Source organism: Apteryx mantelli, chromosome 3 (genome assembly GCF_036417845.1).
Source record: "Apteryx mantelli isolate bAptMan1 chromosome 3, bAptMan1.hap1, whole genome shotgun sequence".
NCBI lineage: Eukaryota > Metazoa > Chordata > Aves > Apterygiformes > Apterygidae > Apteryx > Apteryx mantelli.
The window spans coordinates 21673244-21700938 of record NC_089980.1 but is presented as its reverse complement, the minus strand read 5'-3'; the positions used below and the strand labels follow the sequence as shown (position 1 = coordinate 21700938).

Genomic DNA, 27695 nt, shown 5'->3' with positions numbered 1-27695 from the left:
TTGTCTTCATTAATTTTTGGTTTGCCTACAGTTTAGTGTTCCTTTCCTCTGGAACACTTACTAAATATCTGATATAACTGTGAATTTTTAACAAGACCAGTCTTCTTCCAGTGACAGTGTGACGGTGATTATTTTTACATGACAAAATGCTTTCAACAGATGATCTCCATACCCTGCTTTCTGTCTTCCTCTTTTTTTCCGTTCTTAGCAGGCTGATAGAATATGTTCATAGCATTGAATTGGAGAAAAGCAGCAAAGAAGTGACAGAGCAAATAAAATAATCATGATGTCTTAAACTGAAGATATGCCTGTTCCCTTATAATGACAGCCAGTAGACAGCTAGAGTTGTTCAGAATTTTTGTCTGAAAATATTTAACAAAGCATCCAGTGGAGAAATGCTGGATCCAGAAGCATAATTAGTAGTATATTTCCTTTTGCAGTATATTTTGGGGGCTTTTTTTATGTCAAGAGAATCTGATATGCAAAGGTATGAATTTAGCAGGGGGGTTTACTTTTTTTTTTTTTTTTTTTTTTAAACCAACTCTGAATTGAAAGGAAACACTACTTTGAGATTTGAATGCTAAGTTGAGATTTTTGAACCTGAGTTCCAAAAAATACATTAAGGAGCGCGCCTGTTTGGACACTGACTTTTCGTAGTACTGAGCTCTTGGTAGCTTCCTGTGACTTAGATGTTTGAACAGTGAAGTAAGAGTTTTGGATGGACAGTCTTCATTAACACTACAGATGCCCAAGTATGGTCTTAGCAGCCTAGCTTTAGGTTTATATTTTTGAAAGTCTGGTCTGTTTGTATGTAATTTTTACCCACAGGTGTAAGGCTAGAAGCTCTACAGTTGTACTATTTTGCCACATCCTAATTTCCCTTTGTTGTGTGTTTACCACATAATTTAAAAAATAGGCTAAAAATCTTTTTTGGTTCTGGAAGCAAGCTCTTCATTCTCAAAAGCTGAATATGCATTATATATACACCCCTTAATTGCTTTTCTCTTAATAATGTTACAAGAAACCTGACTTTATTTGGTAGAGTAGACTGTGTATGAAAAGCTTCATAGAAGTTTTCTGGATGAGGACTATTTTCTTCAACGAGTTGTTTTGCTGTAAGGTTGGACCATTGCTTATCAGCTATAAAAAGACTTTCAGGACACACTTTGAGTCTTGCCTTTTTCTTCTTTTTCTTCTTGTGGCCTGACTTGGTGTGGAACCTCTCCTGTGCCCTGCTGGTCACCTTGCCTCTTGCTTTTGCTTAGTGTGTCGCTTCAGCATTTTTCTGGTTTCTTCCATACACTTCAGATAAACTCCTCCTCTTGTTCTCAGAAAGCTCCAAGTCCATCTTGGAAGGAGAAAAGGTTCACAGAGCATAGCAAATAGTGATTAAATTGACAGCCTTCATCATATATCTTCATGAATTTTGCCTGAGTTATAAGCACTTTGGAACAGGAATGTATTTCAACCTGTGTTTGCAAAATGTCATTGTATTTATGATCTGCGCTGAGTAGGGTGAACTATTAACACTGAATATGCACAGTTCCTGTAAAACCACTTCCTGTAAAATATTTCCTTCTAAGTCTCGGCCTTCTTGGTTGCCTAGCTCCAAACGTCCTTACTTGCTTTCTACAAACTCCAATCTCATCTGAACACTTTTTATAGAAGTAGCTGTAGTTTACTATGTTTGTTCAGTATTTTTGTCTGAAAATACTTTGTGACCATAAAACAATTGTTAAAAATTACCCTACTGAGCTTACATCATAGTGGGGTGTGTGTGTGTGTGTGTGTGTGTTTTTTTAAAGTTTGAGCTTGTATTGCTAATGCTTGTTATATTGTGTTTCCCAACATCCTTGATCAAAAACTCACTAAGTCAAGGTCTGATGCATTTTAAGGCATGTGATGCATGCTTAAATGTTACATGTCAGTGAATATGATTAAGAAGTAATCCTCAAGAGCTTTGGTTGATTTCTGAAAAAAAGTGGAGTAGTAGGTTTCACTCAAGATGCATTTTGAGTGTAGGGTTATCCATAGCTTTGGCATCACTGGGTGCCACCACTTAGCAATAAACTTATATGCAGACTTAATTTTGTTCTAGAAAAAAAAAATCCTTTCTCATACAATGCTTTCTGTTTGTAAGGCTTTTCCACTATTTACTGACTTGAGCTTAGAATATGGCATACTAGCATGTTTTGCATGTCACAAATACATCAGCAGTAAAATGAAAATACTTACCAATGCTATTGAAGGTAGCAATAATTTAGGTTACAAAAGGGATCGTTAAGAAGTGTACAGTTGTTGGGATGCTGTTGTTTAATGCTTGCAACCAGGTGAGCATAATTTAGCTGGCTTAAATGAGTTGATATCTCTATGCCAAGTGTGAGCCTGATGCACTGCATTTTGTTTACATTTATTCTCTTGGATTTGGTTTTGGGTTTTAAGAAGTAATCCCATATATCACCCAAAGCTTTACCCAAATTTAGCTCATGGTACTACTACAGAAATGAAGGGGACTTTCTGTATCAATAGTAGCTATTACTGCAGATAACCACATTATATAGTCCTTTCTATGAACTTCTGTCATAAAGATAGAGCAACTCCCACTGCACCCACTGGGTATTTAAATCCACATGTCGTAGCCTGGAGCAAGACCTTCAACGATTTGCAGGGAGGGCAGCTTTTTGAAGGGTTGCCCATGTTTCACTCCGGTTATCTCTAAGCAGAAGCACTGCCCTGCCACTGCCTGTGCTGTCAAAATGAGCCACGTGTCCTGCTAACAGCCTGGCCCTGGCGCAGGCCTCCTGCCCTGGCCGTGTTGGAGCTCAGTGAATCAAAGTCAGCTCCGTCCTTTCATTCCTTCTGGTGCGGTCTGTCTGGTCTTTGCCTGAGGAATTGTGCCTCTTTTTGACCCAGTATGTTCGCAGAATCCAGATGCTGCTCCTTTAGTCCCAAAGATGTTTGACAGCCGTTTGTCCACTTGACAGTGTCCAGTGCCAGTTGTCCTAAATAAAATCTCTAATTCTTTGAGCATAGCATGTGAAACTCTTGAGTGAATTCAGAAAGTTTTAGTGCAGGATATAAAGCCAAAATTACGGTCCACTCCCTAGGAATTGCACCTGCATGACAATATGCTTAGTAGAACCTGATAAGTAGATAAGATGGATATCTGACAAATTTGTAAGTCTTTTGTTGCGCTCCACAGTAGCGGTGTCTTATCTCTCTCCCTGCATCCCAGGAAACTGTGACCAATCTGTGAAAGATAAGGCAATATTGTTTTCTCCTCTCTACCGTCATGGAGTACTTCTCTCCTTTGATGCTGTAATGAAGATTTTATCCAAGCTGGTATTAATTCAAAATATAAATAAATCAGTGTCTGCATTCCTTAGTCAACATGGGGGCCTGAAAATACAACCTGCACGACCCTATTCTTGCAAGCTGTGTTAGAGCCTTACAAAGTTCACTGTCGTAGTGTTTACAAGAAAAGTGATTTGCATTTAATAAAAGGTTTTCATACCCAAGTCCATTGTTGTGCTTGACCCCTCAGGTGTTTGCATAAAAACTTATTAGCAGGCTCAACTTCCAGCCTCTCAGATGAATGTCTCATTGACATGCAAATGGAGTTAGCTCCTTTCGGAGGTTAATTGTTACAAAGCAACACATAGATCTACTGTAATTTACTGAACGCTAAATACCAGCCAGGCAGGGCACCAACCATCACAGCATAGCAGCCTAAAACTTAACTACATAAAGTTCACTAGGGAGAACAACAGTATTGTAAGTGATGGTTTGTACTTAGTTGTATGTAACACGCAGCACTGTTCTGGTCTTGAAATGCAACTCTTAGTCAAACTAATTTCTGGTCATGTTTTACACCAAGGTCTGCTGACTTGCAGCCAGAGGGCAAATCTCGTTTAGAAACTGGTAAATGGTGTTATATTGTACGCGTAGAAATCCCTTGGAGCAAACTCACGAGAATGGCAGTAGTCAGCAGTACTAGGTTAATTTACTGCAGACCACCTAGGCTATCTCTTTAGCAAGCTACATTTTCACATTTCACAAGGTGCTCTAAAGGTTTAATAGAATTCTTCAGAGCACAAAATAGATTTGGATCCCATCCTTTAGGAAATTATACACTGGGATTCATTTAAAAATGCACATTAAGCTCTTTGAACAGTTCAGAATGTTTCTTTCTGGGATAACTTGGCCAGGTCAGAGATATTGCCACTTGATTTCCCATCATATGGCACAAAAGAAATGTGACACCTTTGGATACTGGAACCCCTATGTTTTGGGGGTTTCTTTGCAGTGGGGGGGGAGGGGGAAGAGAAGGGGTTGGGTTTGTTTTTCTTGGCAGATATCTTTGAACATATGCAATGTTAAAAATTATTATTCGCTTTTCCTTCGGGATCATGCTATGTGTCTCAAAAGGGCAAAAAATAAAAAATACTCAGTGTGTGCCTTGCATTATGTCACTGACATGAAAAGCCTCAGGACCTTTTCACTGCTCAAGAAAAGACTTTAATTTAACAGCACATTTAGCTCAAAGTATTGTTCTTTCTCTTGCACAATATCTCACAACGTTTATTATGTGCCCCAGCAGAACAACAACAACCAGGAGAGTGTGATTGCAGTGTATGTTCCATTGAAACCACTGATGCAGATTAAAAGCACAGAGATGGGAAATAAATCAACACATTCCTGATTCTTTTTCATTAGAATCACTACTGAAGAGATACTTTTTCTTATTTTGCCTGAAGTGGATGAGATTTAGGTCCATGGGTTTTAGCAAGCGTTGTACAGTTCTTATTTTGGTGGTGGGATGTTGCATGTTTCCAGCAGAACAGGATGAGCAAAATCTTGATACAGTTGAAATTAGTGGAACTCGGTGTTCAGTGTGGGGCAGGATCGCTGTCTATATACTCCAGGTAACCAAAGTTTTCAGGAGGAAACACCTAGTTTCTCAAATTGGGTATGCCGAAATGCAAGTACCCTGCACCAGTGCTTAATTTTGAATTAAGTGCAGTGCTGCGCCGCGGAGGCCTGCGCCTCGGAGGCGGGGGACAGCAGGGCGGGAACGCTTCTCGCGTCTCGCCTGTCAGAACTGGGCCAGTCTGCTGACAAGAAGTTGCCTTACCTCCAGAGCCAGCGAAAGCAGCAGGGCAAGAAGCCAAGTTCAGCTGGAAGATCGTTCTATTTTTTACCTTTCCCTCCCCCCTCCCTTTGGTGGTTTCAGCAACCTAATTTTGGCTCCTCTGTCTTCGGAGACAATTAAGCAAAGTGGCATCTTGAGATGAGGCCTTGTCTTTATCTCCATAGAACAATGCAGATGGAGACGGAGAGTCTTGGAAAATGTTGTCTGATGCAGTTTCCTTTAATGTAACATCAGATATGTTCCCCCAGGCATAGCAACTACATTTCTATGTTTATTCCAAAAAAGGAGTTGAGCAGCTAGCTAGCTGACAGTATTCAATTAATGAAAGCAAATATATATATTTTTTAAATGAACGAATGCAAGCAACTTCCCCTAAGATAGTATTACGTCTGTTTTTGCTTGACTAGTTTTCATGCTTACAGTTTTACAGTTGTCAACAAAACTATGTATAATTTTGAACAAGAATATATTTATGCCTAAGGTAAGATCTTTTATGACAAGTTTGGGCCTGCAGTGACATGTATTTATTTTAAAGTATATTTATTACTCAGAAATAAAACTCTCAAAATATGGGTTTATATCAAAGCCACTGACAGATCTTCAAGGACAGTAAGGATGCCGATAAAAATGCAGGCGGCTATTTTGGTAGCTCTTCTATGCCAGTTTCATTTGATTAACATAATCTTCCCCCCACCCCCTCCAAAACACCGTTCTCTTGGGTAGGTTAAAAAATGATCTTCTTTCTATTTCTACATTCTAATTAGGTGGTAATCATATGCTGCTCTGATTGAAATGAAAATCAGCCATCATGCCACTGTCATCTCGCTGAAGTCAAGGAAAAAAAATGCTTTTCAACTTGTACAAAATTAAAATGATTTACTTGCTCCATGTAGCTCCTCTGTTCCTGGGCTCAGAGAGATTCAGTGCTGTCCCCAAAGCCCAAACCTACCTATCCTCCCAACGGACAAGTCATTTTCTGGAGCGATAAGTAAGCTGCCAAGGCAATGATCCTTCCCCGTGCGCTCTTCAGAACACTGCCCAGGTGCAAGGCTGATAAAGCCAAGCACACAAAGCCAGTGTTCGCTGTACGCACTACTTTATTTATGAAGCTTAAAAAGCTTTTGTTATTTTTGATATGGCTATTAAGAGAGGAAGGCGGGAGGACGTCCTTCTTAGAGGGACCTGGTGAGCACTGTGACCCTCTCGGGTGCCCTGCCTCTGTGCTTCTCACTTGTGACCCCAGTGCAGAGGGACCAGGAGAGGACGCGGCTTCCCTGGCCCCTGCCCCTTCCCCCCGAAATCTGTTGATAGTCAAGGAAATCCATGTGTCCTCTGCATAGTGTAGATGTAACCAGAGAAAAAAAACAATCAATACATCTTTGTAAAGATTTGCGTAGTAGTACACTTAGTGTCCTACATAAATAATGACTTATATAACTCCATTAGGGCTAATTAGTGCCACTAATACAAGACAGGTCTCTGCGTGGGCTCTGTCATGTTTATCGTAGTTAACTGTCTAATAACTGAACTTTGTCAAAGCATTTATTCTTTCAGTTCAGGAATTGGAAGAATCATTCCTTGCAATTCAGGGGCAATTCTGGTACCAGGGAACTGAGCAGCTACAAAATTCTAGAAGTGTGTAGCTAAATTAGCAAATTATCTCTGGCTGATGACTGAGTTTCTGCTTTGTTTCTTTGATTTGCCCTCCCGATTTCTGTATATTCGGATGGGCCTGGATTCTGTAGAAATGTGTGCCAAAAGGCATTTAAATATAAATTGAAAAACTGATACAAATTATTTTTTTTACCCCATTACTTCTTGTGTGACAAAAATGTCGTTAAAACGTCCCTTTATTTCAGTACTTGCTTTTAGCGGGAAATCCCAGTAATTTCAACTTGCATCTCAAATCTGCCCAGTGCAGAAGAGAAGTATTCCTTGCTACAGGGGTATGGAGAAATAAGTAAATAAATGAAGAATAACAGCCCATGTAGTTCCAGTTTGGCCGCGAGGGTTTGGCTCTCTGAACAGCCTCGCAACAGGTCTGAGCCCAGGCTTTGCCGGGGGGATGTGCTGGCTGGGCACAGCCAGGTCTGTTGCCTACAATCTGCCCAAAGCAGCGTGTCCAGGGTGGCGTGTAAGGGTGAAATAATAATAAAATACAGTATTACATTGGCAACTCTCTTACTGCAGCAAGCATCAGATCACCCTGCAAGGGACCAAGCTGGTACAAGCTAGCTAACTATAAAGAAAATATTTTGCCTTGTTCTGTCTTTCTGTCTGCAATTTTATCCAGCCAGCTCCTACTATGGTCTCGGAGAGTGTTAGCCATCAACAGCAGGTCGCAATCAAATCTACGCAGAACACAACCCTCATGGATGCGCATGGCCAGACTGCGTTCTTCACGAGAAAAAAAATGAGTTTATTGCTGCCAGAGTACAGCATCTTGACATACAGTTTGAGATATATGGTTCTGACATTTAATAAGTTAGATGATATTGGCCACGTACTTCATAGGGTCTGTACCACACTGTGCTCCTGGGAAGGTGAAAAATGGGTCTGTCCGTGCCATACGAAACAGCAGAGCAGACGAGAAGAGCACCGCAGACGTGGGGAGCACTGGCAGTGAAACCCATGGGCATGTGAGAACGACTGAGGGGCTTCCATGGTACGATACCTGGTAATTAATACAGAAGAATTTGTTTAAATCCAAAACTGAGTACAGCTTAAAGGTGCATATCACCTGCTTATTAAGACTTCAGGACAAATTATTTGACTTTTTCATTTATTTGGGATTAACGAAAAATGGAGAATAAATTGTTCTTAAGATCAGGTATGAACTTCTCTATTTCAGAAAGTAGCAATAAACGTAAACAGTGCTTCTTGGCCAGGTTTTGGAACAAAGGCTGCAAAAACTACTTGCTGAGATTCAGACCTTACTCCTGCCCTAATCTCTCGTGAGATAGCAGAAGTTAATTTACATTTTTGCTAGAGAACCTGGCAGCACTCACAAGCTGTTTACAAGTACTAAATCTAAATTGGGTTCATTTACCTAAGTCTTATTTTATTTTTTACATTTTAAAAAAAAGAACTCATCTGCTTTAAGACTAGTAAAATAACTGGAAAACATGTTCAAACCAATCAGTGGTTAAGAAGGCAAATATTGGTTGAGGATTAAAGCAGAATTAAGTAGGTTTAAAAGCAGCATAATTTTCCAGTTGAAATAAAAGTCACCACGGCAGACCATAAATGTGACATGCAGTTATACCTTGTATATAGCCAGATTGGGGTTGCCCGTATCTCTCTGGTTTTCCCTCTTCCTTCATCCTGATTCAGGAATGCATTGTAATAATCCTGGAACTCAGCTGTGTGTCTCAGTTCTCCCAAGTTTGGGATGCTTTTCTGAACCAGAAATACTATGTGTGTGTTTTTCCTTAGTTATTAAACTAAAAATGCCACATGCTAATATGCTGCCATATGCTTTAATACTGTAACCTGAAATAAAATTCTCAGAACCAGGCAGCTACATGTTTATCCCCTGGTCCATTAGTAGACAATAAATCCAAGGGAGTAGGTGTATCTTTCTGTTTTCTCTCTCCCACAATAAAGTCATGCCTTTCGTGAGCCCATCTTCAAAGGTCCAGATCTGATGAGGTGTGGGAAAGTGTTTTTCAGGTTCTGCATTCTTTTCAGTCCTTTTTCACCCAGCTTTTCCATACACTTATCAGGGTCTGTGTATTTAAGTTTCAGCCTTGTTATATGTGCTCAAGTTGGGGGGAAGGGTATATGTGACTTCCAGCCTCTTCTGCTGGAAATTTCACCTTTCGTTTAAAGTCCCTTTGGGCTTTGTAAGCCGAAAGGTTAAAAAGCATTCTCCATCTAATTGTGTATTCATAATCTTATCCTTTAGTTGAGATGTTAATGTATAAATGCTGTTTTATTCCTAAAGTACAGCATGTTTGATTAAGTTCATTAATTCTTTTTAATTTCCTCTTGTTTTGCAAGGGTACGTGTCAAATATCTTTTTCATGCATGGAAAAAGTCTTTGAACTTGTGTTGCTGCTTACTGTTTTGAAGTGAATGCACAAAACCTTGCCCCAATATGAAAGAAACTTATCACACAACACTTTGAATCCCCTGAATTTAATCTTATAACTTGATACATATCAGATGATAACCTTCTCCCTGTGGGCATTTAAACAAACATCTTACTTTGGGACTGCACACTAATATACGATGTGTATGATGATAACCTCATGATGGGGAAATTTTTCAGAAGGCATAACAGAAATTACATGTTTTAGTCCTACTGACTTTCACTGTGACTTGGTTGCCTAACTGCTCTGCGTTCCCTATTATAATCTCTCCCTATAGACACGATGTTAAGTTCATTAATATTTACAAAGCAAATATATTTCCCTTCAGACAGTTGAGGCACAACTGCCCTTAATTTTTGTTGGATTATATGAACATTGATACGGGTTTATATAGTGTAAGTGCAAAAGCTAATTAATATGTGTACTTATATTAGAATACTCTAGGCATTTTTTTCCAGTGTGATTTTTATGGTGCAAATCCTATCAGAATAAAATCTCATTGTAACTACAGGTTGCTTAAGTGTGTGTGCTCTTCAGGATGGGATCCGTGTCTTCATGGGAATTTGGAAACTACCTGGCATGCTTTAGGTACTGAAGCCCCTATTAGCAGGATGGAGATATGGAAATAAGAAATTGCAGTATCACAGACGATCAAGGATACTTGTAATTCAAAGCATTGTGTGTAAAACCAGAGGGTGAGCTTCTATAGACTAACACTAGTCCTCAAAGCTCTCCTAAATTTTAGTAGAGAGAATTTTTGCAGCACAGTTGCTAATGAGGAAGGGCAGGCAATAGTATCTTTAATGATGGCAGTGTTAGACAGTGTTTGTTATAGGAGGTAGATGAAAAGGCTGAATTCTCCAATATTGAACGTACAAACTGTTACAGAAATAATAATTGTATATTTACTAGAACTTGTGTTGTGAGCATATTTGGGCTCGCTCTGAGATAGAGAAGTTTTGAGGGACAATCCCATCACATACAATTTATAGCCATGCTCTTACAAAAATAAATCTAGCTTATATGATTCCTCAGATTAGTGGAAGTTGAGAGGGGAGACTTTTAGAGAATAAAGAATTCTTTATAGACAGATAATACAAGTATACGTATTGCTCCAATGCTAGACTGCTCAGGGAGCTAGGTTTTCCGAGTAAATGGTAGGTAAGCCGCCTTTATTGGCAATTTCTGGTCACCTTCCAGGTTTTGTACGTGGGAAAGAACCACCCTGCTGCGGTCCTGTGAATAAGGGTCTGTCAAAAGAGGGAAGCTGTGTAGCAGTGCATAGCCATGAGTGGCGCACGTGCTCTTTCCCTTTGTTCAGGATGGGGAGCAGCAGGAGCAAGGGAGGCCGGCACCGCGGCTTTTACCAAGCGTTGCGGGAGCTTTAGGAAGTCAGCGAGGTACTGAGAAGCTGTTTGATCTGGTTTCTTATTTCCTGGGTAGCCTAGTTGAAAGTGAACGCCGCGAGAGACTTTGAAAAAGCAGCGTTAGCGACTAGGTCTTCTAAAGCTTGGTGGTGGAAAAAGTTGATTTTGGATGTCCTACATATCCAGAGCAGTTAGTCTAAAAATGAACTCCTGTTACAAGGATCTGGCAGGCCCAGTGCTTCTTGCTCCTCGGTTGTACTATCTTTCCCTTTGCAATTTTTTCCTTTCAGACATCCCTGTTCTGCCCCCACGTGAGCTGTGAACTTGTCTTTTTACACTGTGCTCTACTGCTTATGCATTTAACTAAGCACTTTGGATCAGGAGAGAAGCAGCAAAGACTGCACCTCTGCTCTGGTCTCTCCTGTGTCTTGCAGCTGTTGTTTTTAGGTAGGGATTTCAAGTACAGGTGCTCCTCATTGACCCCGTGGGAAGTGGCAAGTTGGATCAATTATTTGCCATGCACGTTTGCTGTTGGCAGGATTCTTGAGAGCCTTATAATGGCACAAACAATGTTACTTGCTAGTGCAAAAGAAAGTTGCAATTGGTTACAGCAATTAATATGCAATTAGGAAGGCATTCTTTTTTTTTCTTTCCGAGTATTTTTTTTTCTGGTTATTTTTAGAATTTGAATTTACTGAATGGTTCAAGAATTCCTTTGGAAAGAAGGAAGGGGGCAGTATGTTTGCTGCATGAGCTTTGATTTTTCTTCCTACAGGGACGCTGAGAAGCACAGACAACTGTTATTTATAACAAAATTGGACATGAAATGCTATCAAGCTATTTACTATCTCTGAACTATAATGCAGCAGCTCTCTGTTTTAATGATGTATTGTTGTTTATTATGCACTGCATTACTGCTCAGACCTAAATTTGTTTAGAAAGTAATGAGATTTGAACTTAATTACAGTGTATCTTTAAATACAGTCCATATGGACCAGTTAAGGCATTTTAGAAAATAACTGTATTTGCAGCCCAGGGTGCTGACACTGTCAGGTAGGATGCAAGGAGGAAGGGCTGAAGGGTGTTGGGCTGGGGATGTGTTGAGACATCAGCATTATCAGAAACGACAACCTCTGTGAGCGAAAGAACAGAGCAATCTGAAACCCCTTCAGTCTTTGGCACCGCTGCTGAGACCGCCAACAAGGGTGTCGATTTGTTCCAGCTCCTGCAGCATTTTTGGTGAGGGCGACACTTGTCGCTTTGGAAGTGGCTCGAGACAATCAGCGTGTTTCACACGGGGCCACCAGGCAGCCGCAGCTGCTGTCTGCGCTGGGTCGCGGTCACCTGGGCTGCGTTTGAACCGAGGGCCTTATAAGCAGAAAAAAAAATGTGTTTTATAAGTAGTCTCCAGAGCTCTTGAATCCCTGTTTGAGATTAGATTAATTAGCACCCATGTGAGTAATCCCAAATGTAGGAATTTAGAGCTGTTCTTTCTTTTTTTTCCAGATTATTTTCTCCTAAATGCTTTAGAAAGATGGTTTTGAAGAAATGTTCTGTGGTTAATGAAAACATATATGAATATAAAGCCATAAATGGTGTTTAATTTCTGCGTGTTCATCAAATGCAAATATGTGGCAAGTAGAGGGTTTTGCTGGCTGGGTGGCCTCTGCGGGCTGTTACTAAAAGAGGTCAGATTTGATCTGTGAACTTAAAACCGCAAGTGAACTAATTAATGTGATAGGAAAATGTTGGGAAATGCAGGATAATTATTTGGAGAACTGGGTCATAATTTCTTTTTCAGTTAGTCTTCTAGCATGTTGCCACACCACAGTGCTTTCCATTAATAATGAAGACGTTTTGGAGATACGGTATTAGCAGTTGGTTGACTGTGGCTAATTGATGTATTATTGTATTCCGGTACGTTCTGTCAGGGACTGCTGCGAGTGCCTGAAAGGCTGCTAGGGAGACATAAAACAGGGATACCCGAGGAGAAGTTATTTTAACCTAACAGTCTCGGAGTCAATATATCCTCATTCGAGAAGGGAATTTGCTAAAATAGGTAGAGAATTTTGGTTTAGAAAATACTGATGTAATGAACCTAATAAATTTTGTCTGCGGGGACAGCACATAAGCTCCTGTAGGAGCAGGGCAATGCACTGAGCCTTCAGAGCGCTTTAAAATCTGAGTGACTAAATGACATAAATCCATTTACTTACGGATTTAATCCAGGCTGCTTTATCAAAAAATTGGAATAATGAATTGACAAGTAGTTTAAGAAATCAACCATATATGTAACTGAGGCATACTAATTACTGTCTTTTTTCCCCCAAAGTTAACAGAGCTGACAATGAATGCGTCTTTGTTTTCAGAAGGAGAACTAGAGAAGGGAGACTGAAAGAAGGGGGGGCGTTGCTTCTTGCGAGAACAGTTTTCTAAAACCAGATTAGTAGTGGGATAGCAAGCCTTTCACCTCCAGGTCACTCGATCAAGTCCAGGCCATTTTGTTCGCGTCTGAGAGCTTTGCACCCTTTTCACTAGTGTGGCCTACGCAGAACGAAATAGCAAATGTGGTTTTGGTCCGTATCACAACTGACCTGACTCTGGTTGTGCTGATGGATATCATATATTGAAAGAGTCTGATCCTGCATTCGCGGCACCCAGCTGGAGATTTTGCTTTTCTCTCCAGAGAAACTGGGATTAGGCACAAAATAGCAGGCAGTAGCCTCTAGTGCTGCTAGCTTCAAATGTTCATGGGCGTATAAAGGAATTTCTTCTTGGATGTGCTTATGGAGGGAAATGGAAGGCAAGGACTTCAAAAGAACTGAAATTTTGATCACGGAACATTTTATTGTACAGTTAATTACGTAAAATAGGCTGAGCTGAGATAAAGCTCTTAGTAATTTTTTTGCTGTGTGTATAATTAGATATACCGAGCTGTTTCCTCAGCTAGTGTCAGTCTGCTTAGCTCAAGTCAGTTTGCATCAGCTGAGTAGCTGGACCCTGGTATTTATGAAGCCGTTGACTGTTTATTATGCCATAAGAACACTCAGCCAGGCTCTGTACCCTAAGGAAATTCAGGCCAAGATTTATAAAATAAGAAAAATAATATTGGGTTCATTTTCAAAGTAATGATAGGCTAATCTCAGCTTTCAGCACTATTGTTGGAAGCTTGTTTGAACCTCTTGTGACTACTTTTTATAGCAATAGGGTGTAAAAGTAAAGAACTACCATAATATTTTGGGGACCTACTTGCATTTTGGCAATTTGCAAAAAAACTTGGGGTGGCGGTATTCTGCGCTTCGTAGGCTGTGGTCTGAAGGCAGAAGTAGCAGATGTGGAAAAGCTGAAGTCTGGAAAAAAACAGACTGAACTCTAGAAAAGCCTTTATCATTGAGTAACGTAGGAACAAAAGGGTAAATGAAGTAACAGCCATTGATAATGAACAGCCAGGATAAAATAATATTACTCTGAATGCTCATATTTTCTGCACTTTCAGAAGTGTTTTAGATTTGAAAAAGGGAGAAACTGCCCGCATGCAAGCTTCCAGATTCTGTTTTTGAAAAAAGACCCTAAACGTAACAACTTTCTCATGCTGTAAGAATTCAAGTTTGAGGCCAGTGATACCCTGGTGCCTGCTACAGCTGAAAACACAGAGATCCAAAAGAGTAGCAATATTGTATATTAATTAAATGATTTAAAAGTAGTAGTTCATTTGTATCATGCATGACGACAGTCATGGATATTTTTAGCACTGTATGTCTTGGAGTGTCCAGTTTCTTACACTTTGTTTATATGTTCAACACTGACAGAAACAGGGTTGACAGAAAGATTAAAAAATATTTTAGAAAATACCAATATTTAAATCACTGGGACTAAAAGTACAGTTTTTGTTGAATTAAAACGAACATGGCTGTTCTGTTTTAGAGAGACTTTCACTGAAGAAATTCAGAATTCTCTCAACTGAGAGACTTGACTTTATATGGTCAATATAGCCTAGGTAATATTTGTGTAGAGAAAGAGCATGACTGTTTCCTCAGTGGTCTGCACCCAATGTGTTGCTGCTTCTCCAGGCAAGATAAGAACTTCAGTCAATGATCAGTGTTGGGGTCTGATGCTGTATGCTGAGGTTAACAGATTCACAGATAATAGCTGCACTCATTTTGTTCCATTCAGGATAAGAAGAAATATCTTTCCTCGTTGCAGAAATAGTCAATTCTTTTGTTAGTTCTTAAATACTGGTATTTTTTAACCATCTCAGAATAGTTATACAACTGACAGAAATCTATTTCCATGCACTGAGTGGGAGTGGTTTGTACAGCTTTTGGACTAACTTAATTTCACTTTTGTACTTACGTACGGGGATTCTGTAATATCCTATCTTCCACTGTGGTGCCAGAGAAGTTTAATTTAAAAGTTTACACTACACCTACTGATGAATGTGGTAATTTTCCTTAGAACTAATTCTTCTTTGAAAAGATGGTTTGCTTCACACTAATTATTTCTCTATTGTCCTTATTTGCAGCACAGGCATTTCACTGCTCTTCATCTTAACTTATTAAATCCTTCTTGCTCATGCATGAAGCTGGACAGCTGGATGCCACTAATGGGGCAGCTAGTGCTACCCTGTGGTCTATAATCAACAGTCTGTTGCCACACATTAGCATCACACTGCATGCCTAAAAGGACTAAAAATTTGATTTGTGAAGCAACAGCTGATTAGTGATGATTAACAAAAAGACTAGGGGGTGGTGAATATTGTGTAACACTGCTTCCATCCTTTCAGAGTCCAGCAAAGAATGGCATGTATAATATGGCACTGTGAACAAAAATAGATGAACCATTATTTAAATGTTTTTATCACTAATCATTTCTCAAAGGCTGTTTAAAACCAAATACATTTAATAGCATTTGCATGAAAACAGAGGTGGAAATTATCATAAAATCATGAGAAAGAAGGTATGTCTGTTTAATTTAAACAAAATATGTCAGTTCTTTTTTTATGGTGTCAAAGCAATAGCAGATGCCATAACCATGATAAATAAATAAAAATATCATATTACTAAATGTACCTTAAATGCCTTTCAAAATACAAGACTCCCACTCATTGAGGTTAATTTGTATTCTGTAATGAGACATAATTCATTTTAGATACATAAAGAGATATACTAGAAAAACTAAAGTTGCAACAGGTAATCTTGAATGGCCAATGGAAATATATTCAACTTTTTCAAAGTAACCTTATTATTCCACTATGGTAGCTCCATTTCTTCAAACTGCTCCACATACATCATTCATAGTGGTGTGCAGAACTGTTTCCTCTCATCATCTACCACTGCAGTTATGGATGACAGTTCTTCTCTTCATTAAAAAAAATAAACCCCCAAACCTGTGGGAATCCAACCATTCCTCTAGTATAGAAATTGTGTAGAAATAAACAGAATTTACTGTATTGAGGAGTGAGAGCTTCCCAAATTAGTGTATGTTATTTTAGGTATTCACAAACAGTAATCTGCAAGTGGTCTGTGTTTGAAGCAGTGTTTGCAGGGATGTTTACCAGGAAAGTTTGGCAAGTGAGTGTGCTGGCTCATGGAAAACATTCAAATTCAGCAGTGGTTCACTGGTCCCCAAAAGTTGTGAGTCGTCATAATAATTGTTCAGTGGAGGTAAGTTGGTGGATAGTGTGGGCTGAGTTAAGTTTCTGCCTCTGTCTCTGGATGGCCCATCTCTCTTTGTAATGTGTCTATGTAAACCATGGCTGATACCTACATTAGTAGAAGAAGCTAAAACTCTGGATCCACATATGCCAAAACACTTCCTTCGTGTTTTGCATATGGGAATGACAACAACAAAAAAGAATTACACCGACTCACCGACTGCAATTATTTATTTTTACTTTTCATTTCTCTATTGCTAAACCTGCCTGGATATATTGTGAGACTTACAAACTGTAATAGGTTCAGAATTAAATGAAGGAATGGTTCCATTGTGAAACTTCTGGAATGAATCATATTAGAATGTGAATCAGTAAATCAGAGCATTAAATTGAAAGTTGGTGGTATTGCTCTAATGTCATGAGATTCAGATGATGGCAGAATAAACTCCTCCGTGTCCAGACGATGCTGGGACTCCTATGGTCTTCTCTTTCGGTTTCATGCAGGGTCAATCCCTTCTCTCTATTGAATGAGAAAAGAAGAATCCCTAACTGTGTTTTGGCACTTGGGTTTAAAAGTAAAGATTTGTTGTACCATTTGAATATTTCCTTTCTCTTGTAATCTCATTTTGTAGAATAGGTTATAGTTTTTAAAACGCAGGGTGTTTAAGCTGTCAATGCAGCCCAGTGTATAATCTCTTTCACTTTCACATGCTTTTCACTTTCATTCTTCTGCCTTTACATATTAATAGTCTAGCTAGTGTCCTTCCCCATCCCTCATCCTGGGGACCTCAGTATATTTCTCTGTTCGTCTCCTGCTTTTCTAGTGTTGCAGCTTGGCCAAGAGAGGAAATGATTTTTTCTGCTGTTACTGCTTTTGCTGAGGCAGGACTTTGAACGGAAACCACCGTTCATCTTTGCAGCCTGCATTCAGCTGTTATCGGGGCTAGAAGAATCATGGCGTTGTCCTGAAATGCCCTTCGCTGTGTGATATTGAACCGTGTTGCCCAGATTTCAGGTTCTTGGCCCGACAGGCTAAGATCAGGTGTAAGCAGCAGTTTGGAGAGAAAAGCCAATTAAGTGGAGGATATGGCATTTCCCTGTTTCAGTAATGCCATGAGCCCAGATATGGTCTATGCTTACCATGAATTAAGTTTGCATTTTATTTTTTGGGCAATAAAAAAGAAGACCTGATATAGCTGTGTCTGGAAATGATGCACCTGGGAAGGGTTAAAAAACAAACAACAAAAAATTATTTTGTCATTAATATGATCAAACTATTATACAAAAATTTGTATACATTTCCCTCTTCCCTCCATCATCCTTTCCCCAGCAGCTACAAAAAAGCCTAAAATATTTACTCTGAAAATTAGAAAGAAAATGAAAGAGTTGCTGCACTCTCAAACCAAAAAATTATGTGAATTAGAGAACTGTTAGTGCACTTCTGAGGTGACTATAGGCAGAGAAACGTAATGCAATCAAAGTGTACATAAATAGCCTACTAATGCACAGACTGTTTCAGTTCATCATTGTAGTGGACATTATTAAGATAATTATTTTATCCTTCATGACTTGCTATTCTCTTGTCCTGTTATATAAATCAATCCCGTCTAACTAATATGTTTTGAGGGACAATTTTCATCTCCTCTTACAAAAAAGGATTATTGCAAAAGGCAGCCTTATTAAGGACTTGTCACTTCAGAGATCTGGTGGCAGTAAACACTTGGCTGTTCATTTACTGGCAGGTCACGTTTCAGTTGAAAACAAAAGCGATGCAGGAAGTGGCATGTAAAAAATTGGTTGTCTAACTGGGTGCCTTGGCTGGTTCCATTTCTTGTCATTTTGCTTCAAATCATATCAACTTGTGTTTAAAACAATGTCTTCAGGACATTTTATTTAACCTTCAGAAGTTCAGGAGGTACCACTGTAACATATATAAAATGTATATCAAGATCCAAGCTGCAATTAGTCCCTGACATTAGTCTTTTGTAGACATCTTACTGCTTTACTAATTATTTGTTTGGTTAATTGAAAATCTGAATGTAAAATTCTAAGCTAAAATTATGATTTGTGTTTCAGCAATAGTGTGTTCCTTTCCTACACCATGTTTCTAGTTCAGCATTTAGGTACTTTTATATATTGAGAGCTGTGGATCGTTAGCCCAGGGCTGTGGCGCTACTGAAATAGCTGTAGTCGTGGACAAATGCAGGGTTTTTCAGTGGTTTACAGAAGTGTTTTCTCGGTGCCTAGTTGCTTTGCTAGATTCACTCTGAAAGGCAGTATGGATGAATCTGTGGTCTGCTGTATTAGAAATGTATTTTCTGCTTCTTTTGGAAAGGATCGTTTGCAGCCTTGCAGCTGATGTATTTGTAAAATACAGTGGTTGAAATTTGACTGCCTCATGTAGCAGGATGAGGCATCACCTGCTCAGATGGCCTGGGAGGTGTGTGGAAAGCTGCTCTGTGTATCACTGAGTAGGTAAAGCAGCGATTCTCCTTTCCCTCCGTGCCTGGTATTTGAATGAAGACACCTCAAATAAGAATTTGGGTCAGCTCAGTCCACTGCAGGCCTTTGCTTGCCAAGGAAGAAGGAGGTTGCCACCTTTGCAACCATCCCTGGCCTGCTGGTTTCCAGTGGAAGAGGAGTGTTCGCTCGCCCTCCAAGAGGGTCCTAGCCCACGTGGTCCTGTGGGACCTCCTGCTGTAGGAGGGCAACGCCATGTCTTGAAGCTGGCAAAGCATTTCCAGGCCAGCAGGTTACGGTTAACTCCTCACTACGGAGTTCTTGCTCCTTTTTTCTGCCTCTCCCTAGCTTAGCTACTTCCCATATGCTTACATTATATATAAGAAGTTTGGGGGAAGATGGTCTGCCTGTTTCCTCTTTCATGTCCCCTACACAGGCAGTATTAAAAAACAGGGGAGTGCTGTTAATACTTCATAGACATCTATGCATGTTTTGTGCTTATATATAGAAGAGGTAAAACTGATGACTTGCAAATATGTCACTAAATGCGATTCTTCCCCCTTTCCCCTCCCAAATAGTAATTCAAAATTTCAGCAGTCTTAGTAAGGACTTGGGGCTAGCACATTGTTAAGTATGTGTTGTACACTACAGGAAGCAAGGGCTGGTAATGAAGGTTGTGTGCTATACCAAGAGGGAAAGGAAAGTGTTGTGGGTCGGGTGTTGCATTCTCAGTTAGCGGCAGACCCGAGTTCCCTGTGATGAGACCCGTTCCCACTCACTGCTTGTGGAAATGTGCCTCATGAACAATCTGGCTCTCCCATGTCTCAATCCCTAATACACTTTTTCACAGGAATATGCAAAAGGGTTTTCTCAAAAAGGAGGAAGAAAACCCACACTGCATAATAATGTTTATTTGTGGGTATTGCTAAAAAAAGAAACATGGTGTTGGGACAAGAAACGAAAAAAAACTAATAGTCACCTAAGCATTTTCCAGATGATTATGAGCAATCAGCCATCTGTAATTTCAATTGCAAATCCACAGTTAAATATGTTTTACCTTTCTTTGTGGACAGACAGGTCTTGCAGCTCTTGACTCGGGTTGTCCAAAGGAGAGTCACATGGGAGAAGCAGTATGAGGGGGTCATGCAAACTTCAGAGGGAACAAATTTAGTTCCATGCTGGTAAATGTATATGAATGATTGTGTGACCAAGGCTGAGCGCCTACCAGTGTCTACCAAAGTAGACACTGCAGCTAGTGCTGGCCTTAATGGGCATGAAACAGTCGCCATGTACACATGTTGTTTGAAATTAGCTTTTTGATGATTTGTGAGTTCACTAAACATAATCAGATTTATCTACGTGACTCTTGGACTAAACTGACCCAGTTTTTGGTGTTGATATGAAGTGTTACTACGTCAATATGGTACCAGTGTTGCATGAGATTGGCGACTTCAGAATATTTGTCAGTAAGTTTTGCAGATTTTGTTGTTGCTGAGGCAATAAGAGTCAATCAAGCAGTGCTAGCTGATTAGTCTGCAAGTATTAATTCTAGACATATGTTGGGATGATTAGAGAAATGACAGTGGCAAATAGAAAAGACTATTTATAAATAATATATATTAAAAGGTTATTATTTCTCTGGCATTTTTGTTCTGTGGACTTCTTAATTTGTGCTTTTGTAAGTCTGTGATGTACAGCTGTTATTTAGAATATGGTAAATATAGGTTAGCTGTACTGTAGATTTGCTTTCAGTGAAAATACAAGTATCAGTAGGGAGCTCATAGGCCTTTTCACAGTGGAGCATTTCTGATTACATTTGGTAAAGCCAGGGAGGGAGTCAAAGGCCTACACCTTTGGGTTAATTGGATGAACACATACTAATACATAACTTTTGGTTGTATTAAGCTGCTGGGTGATGTTTTTGAGATTTTTGGTAGGATTATTGCCAAAATACCTACAACTCGTACATTTTAAATTGAAAAAATAATATAAAAATGGCAATTTACTCTGATTGCTGCAATGCATACTATATGAGAAGCACTTTAATGCTGGGAGAAGGCAGCCCCAGAAAATTAGATTAAAAGCTATTCTCTGGAATCCAGGGTTTTAACAGTAATTTGCTTCTCCAGAGTGAAAGTGGAAGGACATGAGGCATTGTTTATGATTGCAATTAGGGAGACGATAAAAGAATAGGCAACAAGTCTACAGCAGGTCTGCCAAAGTGCTCCGTGTGCCGGCTCCATATCCTTGCCAGCGGTTCGGTTTCCAGAAGGAGTTGGCTTTGCTGAACAAATTCAGCAGACGAGCGCTACTGCAGTGGCACGAGGCAAAGCAGTAGTGACTGGCAGTTGTCAGTAATGATGTATTGCCCGCTGGTTTTGTTCTTCCTCATGCACACGGAGGTGAACTGGCAGTGTGGAGGTTTTTTACCTCTTCCACACGGATTGTCTTTGCTGCGCAATGGAAACACTGCAAGAAGGGGCTCTCGTTTTCTTGTTCTGTGAAACGGTGAAGAGAGTCAGTTATTTCTGACACTTTCAAGGCTGGTCTTCAGTAAGAATGCTTGAGAATGAAGAAGGAGACGACATATTAAAGGACCCGATGGCTTTTTCTTCAGTGTTTTTCTGTACCCCCCTCATCTCCCTTTTTCCCCCAAATAAGAAAGAAACAAAGCAGCAGCTTTCTGACACTCATCACAAACATTAATTATATTGCTATCTTTGGCTTCCAGGACTAGCAGATTATGAGGAATGTAATAACCATTTTGACTTTTTGAAAAGTGTTCTTTATGAGTATGGTTAAGTAAGAGTACCAGGTCACCAAGTAAGGGGAAATACATATCAAAAGAGTTTGTTTGATTTTGGAATAAGTATTTTATTTCATAAAACACTTCTTCATTACTTATGGTTTGAGATAAATATATCTGGCAAGTGTGTAGTGGCTAAGTCTCTACCCCCTCCCCCCTATTTTTTTCTGATCTAAGCAGGCAAAGTTATTTCAATCTTGAATTAAAAGTTACTTTGGGGAACAAACTCTGATTTGTATAGTGCAGAGTGGTAAGTTAGCTTATTGATACTATATAATTCTAATCTTTTTTATGTAGGACAAGAAACCTTCAACGGTTTGCAGCAGCAGCACTCATATAATAAAAACTTCTAACAAATGTGTTAGTTGTAAAGGAACTAAATGCAATCTCCCTTCTGAAGAGATCCTAAATGAAGTCTTCCTGTACTGTCATTATTATGGAAGGATGCTACAAAGAACTGATAATTACTTGTCCAAACAGATTTATAATTTAATTCACATCCTGTTTCCTTTAAAAGCGGCACTGAAAATATATCTAGCAAGTGCCAGTTTAAAATCATACCTAAAATCTAAACCTGACCAGTGAAAAACACGATGCTGAATATGTCTTTTTGAGTAACATCAAAGATCACTAGAGATATGTTGACAGGGAAGCTATTCAAATCTAAATGTACCTGATCTGCTTGTTATAATAGAAAAGTAAGTTTTTTAAAACAATGGTGGAATTTTAATTTAAAATTTAACTGTTGAATAACATATATAAAAAGAATTGTTTTTAAGAATATATGGAGACAATGCAAAAATGAAGCAATTTTATCACCACTAAAGTATGATTAAAATCGCAGTGCTAATTCCTAGCTCATGTCAGAGGAGCCTGGACAGCTTATTGTACATGAAGATCTGGCCTTATGTGGCATCTAATATTTAGCCAATATATGTAGCTGCAGGCTTTCATCCTCTATCAGAGTAGAGTAGCATCTGTATCTATGCAGATTTCCACTGTAGAGCTATATTACCAAATTTCATGAGAGAACTGGATCATGTTTGTTTGTCTTTAGGTTGGTCTTGGAAATTAAATTCCCTTTAATGAGTAGCTATTTCGGGATTTGTTTTTTTTCCTAGATTTTTTATTTTCAATTTTCTCAACACACCTTGGGCACAGATAATTTAGTATTTTACATGTCAGAGTATACGATTTCAATGAATGGTCTAAGTATTCTTTGTATAATCCTGTAAAATTTACTCCCAATTTTACCTTTTATTTCTAACAAGGGACATATTTAGCTATTCAGGGCTATTCTTGCGTAAGACTTATGAATTTCAACTGATTAATTTTTTTTTGTCCTCCCTAATGAATTTTCCTAATCCAAAGGTCAGAGTTCAAAAGGCAACATAGCTTCCCTGTTAAGCTATTAAACAGCTGAATGAATTTTTAAAAAGTGCCAATTTATGAAGCTTAGCACTTTTTTTTTTTTTTTCCTGGGAGGGCATACTATCTAAGAGCATGGTTTTGAAAGCCTCTTGAATCTGGATGTAACACTGGCAAGTTTGCCAAATTTACTTGTACTGTGACTATTCCTGCTATGTTGTAGGAAGTTCTCAGTGCTTCCAGACAAGGCATACAAGACCTTTTGCACTACTGGACTAATGGTAAGGAGGATGTTGTCTGCAAGTATTTTTTTCCTGTCGGTACTTATATCCCTGCAGTGTAACAAAAGGTCGTAAATGGACAATAGAGTGTAGTCATCAGTGAATTATTCTTTCCTTGAGACCTAAAGGAAACTGCTGAAGTTTTGGGAGAGGTTTCTGTCCCTTTTTTCTACATCAGTTTAGGCGGATACAGCTTGTTGCTCTATCTGAAGCATGAAGATAAAACTTGCATCTGGATTGTAAGGGGCAGAGGATGTTGTGGTTTCAGTTCTTTGTTTAAAAATAGTTTATTTTTCTATGCTGAAAGTCTCCATGGATCTGAGAAAATAGTGTATATGTTTCGGTTGCTTTGAAAATTGGCTATTCTTCTTCTTACAATATGCATGTATAGGCATGACGCTCTAAGGGTGGAGGGCCAAGCCTTTAACTGATGTTAACAGCAATAGGTTGGTTGAGGTCAGTAGTCGTTTCAGTGTTCCTTTTTCCCACTTGTTCAAGATCTTCCCCAAAACATTCTCCTGGTTGTTTTTTTGTTAGTGTTGGCCAGACGTATACACATATATCTCCCTTTGCTACCGCTGGCTCTCTGGTGCTAAAGACACTTTTTGCACAGGTGAAGCAGCAGACGGGGTGGTTACTGGTGTCTGAGAGGAAAGTAGCAGCTGAGTGACAGTTTATATCAGTTCACACTTCAAATAATCTGTTGCAGAGGGTTCCATTTTCACCTGTTTCTCAGAGCATTGCTGGTGGCTGGGGAGAACTGCGCTGAATTACACTGTGCGCGGGAGAAGTCCTTTTTGCTGAAGAGGTGACCTGCAAGACTGTGCTCGCTGTAAAAGTTCTCCTGCACTGAGCTAGGTAAGACAGGCAAGCAAGTTATTGCAGGATAATCAAAGAAATGGTGTCCATTTAGTTCCTTCTTTCACCTCTGTGTACAAGCAATGTGTAGATTAGCTTTGATATCTTGCCTTGGGATGAATTACTTTAAAATCCTGTCCATTTTCTTCCCTTGACAAACATTCTTTTTATATTTTTATCCATCCACACGCTGCAACTAGTATCAACTGTAGAAGAAATCTCAGTTGAAAGAAATCTCTTAGGTGGAGATTCTGGTATCATCTAGTGTCAATGCTACCCTCACTATGCTTAGTAAAATCCCCGTGGGTGTTTACCTCATGCTTATTCTCTTATCAGTTTGAGAGATGCTTTTTTAATATTGCCATCATCTTCCAGATTGCAAGGGATAGGGAGTAACATCAAAAAAACCCACAGTGATTCAGGAATCCAGTAAGACTGACTAAAATTTGGATTTATTACCAGAGCTTTTGAAACTTTGCCATTAGCCCCTAAGGTTCAGGATGAATGCAGGGCACGCAGGTGTATGACTATTCTTGACCAAAGGTGAATATTTTACATATGCCTTTATTACTCAAATGTTTGTCTTATTTCAAAGATATCTCATACACGTAAAAGCCAAAGTTTCTTTAACTTTTGGTGAAAACTCTCAAAGGATTTCCGTGAGAATTAGTGTCCTGAATGACTAAGTAAGCTTTGGAAATGTAACTGAAGCTCCTAGACAGTGAAGTACTTCTGACAATTTTACTTCAGTCGTTGGACTTGGCTACTTCACGTAGAAATACAAACACGCCTGAACTGCCAGGACAGAGCCTCAGAGTAGCTGTTGCCGTATGTCCACTGTCACTTCTAGTCCAAGGTTCTCTCCACCAGTATCTTCATCTGATGGTGCTACTACATCGTAGGCTGGTCTGTGGGTATTGTGCCTAAGAGAAAATCAACGTACCTTAAAGCAAAATGATAGCGCTTTTATTTTAGAAGGTCACTGAACATCTTTTTGGCATCTGGCATTTATATATTAAATGGGGATCCCTTCAAAATGACATTTCGGGTAATGAAAACTAAACTGGTTCAAGGCCTGGTACATATCCACACAGTGCTGAACCAATGCCAAAACACATCAGTGCTTTTCTGTGGGATCAGTGACATTTAAGACCTGATATTATGAAACCATCAGAGTCAGAACTCCGTGCCTTCTCCTAAAGGCAAGTTGGCATTCATTACTTTGTGGTGCTGCAAGGGCAGATTTTTCCAGATCTTTCAGCTTGTATTTGGGGTTAGTAGGTGCTTTTTCTGAAACTGCTACAACTTCTTGAGCGGTCTTTTGTGGCAACAGAACATACGTTGCACCATTGGGCCCATTTGGCCATTGCAGTGGTTGACGTCTATAGTTGCTAACAGTCAAGTCCCTTGGTGTGAATGAGTGTTCTGGGGTGGCATGAAGCTGGTATTATTTCACCTTCTTTTGACTCCTAGCAGTGGATATGGCTGCAAGAAAGGACATGCTCAGATGATTCCCTTCTGGTGGAAATCATTGACTAGTTATACCAGATCTGTTTGCTTCAGGATGTGAGCCTTTTGTTTCCAGGTTGCCCACAGCCCATTTCCAGTATTGGAACAAGCATTTTTTTCATATGAAGTAAAACATTCAAATATATTTTGTTTTAAAAGTAGAGACCTGTGAATTAGCATATAGTGTCTTTTTGTGCATGATAATAAAATGCAAAGGAAGATTTGACTCAGCAGAAATTCATTGCTTATATGATTTATAGATATAGTTCAGTGAACTGTCCTGTTCTAAAAAACTTCTTACTGTGAAACAACACCTCTTCAGGAATTCTGTGCAGAATATTTGACAGCTAATATGCCTTTTTACCAACTGCACTGTATTCCCATTGCACTTTGCCTCTTCCAGGTTCCTTTACTTCATTTGCGGTCTCCTAAACTTCAAAGGCATCAATCTACATGTGTTCATTTTTTTTACTGAGTCTCACTAAATTTATTCTGCGTACAAGTGGAGATTCCCACATATAGATAGTCTCACAGTGAAGTGTTTATTTAATTTGTCATTCATTTCTAAGCAGGTAGCATTTCAATCAATTTATTTATTATTAGGGAGGCTTGAGCTTAAGGAGAAATCCAATCAAATGATGTTCTCTTCGTTGAGAAAGCATATATCATGTGGCTATACTACTATCCAGGATGCTGCAAAATTATGACTTTTGGTAAAGGTACAAGAAGCACATCGGAAGATGAAAGAATTGCATGGTATGCATATGCAGTCCAGTTAGTACTTATGTGTCTGTAAATCAGTGGTACAAGGTAAAAAGCTGCAAATCAGCTACATGAGACCCCTGTTGATCATCTAATATAATCCTGATCAACTGTTTAGTTCTGTGTTGTAAGCAGATACCTCCCCTAGGTTGTCATCCAAGCTCCTCTCCTTCCTGGGTTTTGAGAAGAAAGGAAATAGTAAGTACTTTCTCCCAAGTTTGGTTGCTCTGAGAATTGATCCCTCCGAACTGCTTAGCGCATGCACAACAGCTTGAAGTAATACATCTCCCGCCTTTGTGAATGCATGGAGCACTTGTCGCTTTTTCTCGGCAGGATCAAGCCATGTAGGCAGGCAAAAGCAGCCAGTCTTTTACATTCATTTAACTCTTACTTCTCTAATTTTTATTTAAATCCATCACTCTGTGGTGGCCCTGTAAGCTCAGATGAAGCCATCTGCTGAGTGCATTTCACAGGGGGCAGAAAGGTGTGTGAGTGTGTATACATATATATACATATATACATATAAATATTTGGTCAAGTTTCTATTATTTCCTCATATTTGATAATAAATGTGAATTAGCCCTCCTTTGGGAGTTAGCAAAGGAGGAAATGATGAAAATTCGTATTTTAGCAATCTGTGCCCTATTGGCTGCATTGAAGTGAAAAAATGGTTTGCAAGTCTTTGTAAATGCACTTGTAACTTTGAGGCTTGTGAGAAGTAGAGGGGAGATATCAAAGCTGTTTGTCAAATATTTGGATTATTTTGTCTCTGTGTATTATCTGTGCTCCCAAACTGATAGTTTCTATGAATTTGGCATAGAAAAGAGTATTTGATTGATTTGTGATGTCACTGTCATAGGGATTCACACTGAGTTACTGATTCTCTTGCATTTAACACCAATTTGCAAAGGTAAATATATGAAGTAAAAGGCAAAGTTATATTTATAGTGAATGCTTTGTTAAAGAAATTTCCACTGTCTTGAACATTATCAGCAGAAGTGAAATTATGGAAGCTACCTAGGGAGCCAGATAAATTCTATAGAGTTTCTTAGAGCACTGTAAGTGTAATAGCTGCGCTAGCAGTTTGTGTGTCAAAACATGCCCGTCTCCAGTGTTTTGCTGTTAACAATTTGTCAGAGACTGTTCCTTTTTCTTCCTGAGAGTTCACACCTAAGCTGTATGTTATTACTGAACCTACATACTTGATACAGACTTTACCTTTCTCATGAATATATTAGTGTTCATTATGTCCTCTGTCTCAGAATATATAATCCAGTAATGTCCATAGCAATTCTATAAATGATCATCTGTAAAATATGATGATACAGATTTTTGCATTAGGCTTTATCCTCTACATTTCTTCTGCCTCTCCATTTCTCAGTAAT

At 39.2% G+C, this 27695-nt stretch overlaps 1 protein-coding gene across 1 annotated transcript in view; it reads left to right on the top strand.

Moving 5' to 3' along the window:
- MACROD2 (mono-ADP ribosylhydrolase 2) overlaps positions 1 to 27695 on the top strand; it is a 903624-nt gene that overhangs the window by 644052 nt on the left and 231877 nt on the right. The gene's annotated exons all lie outside the window — the stretch shown is intronic.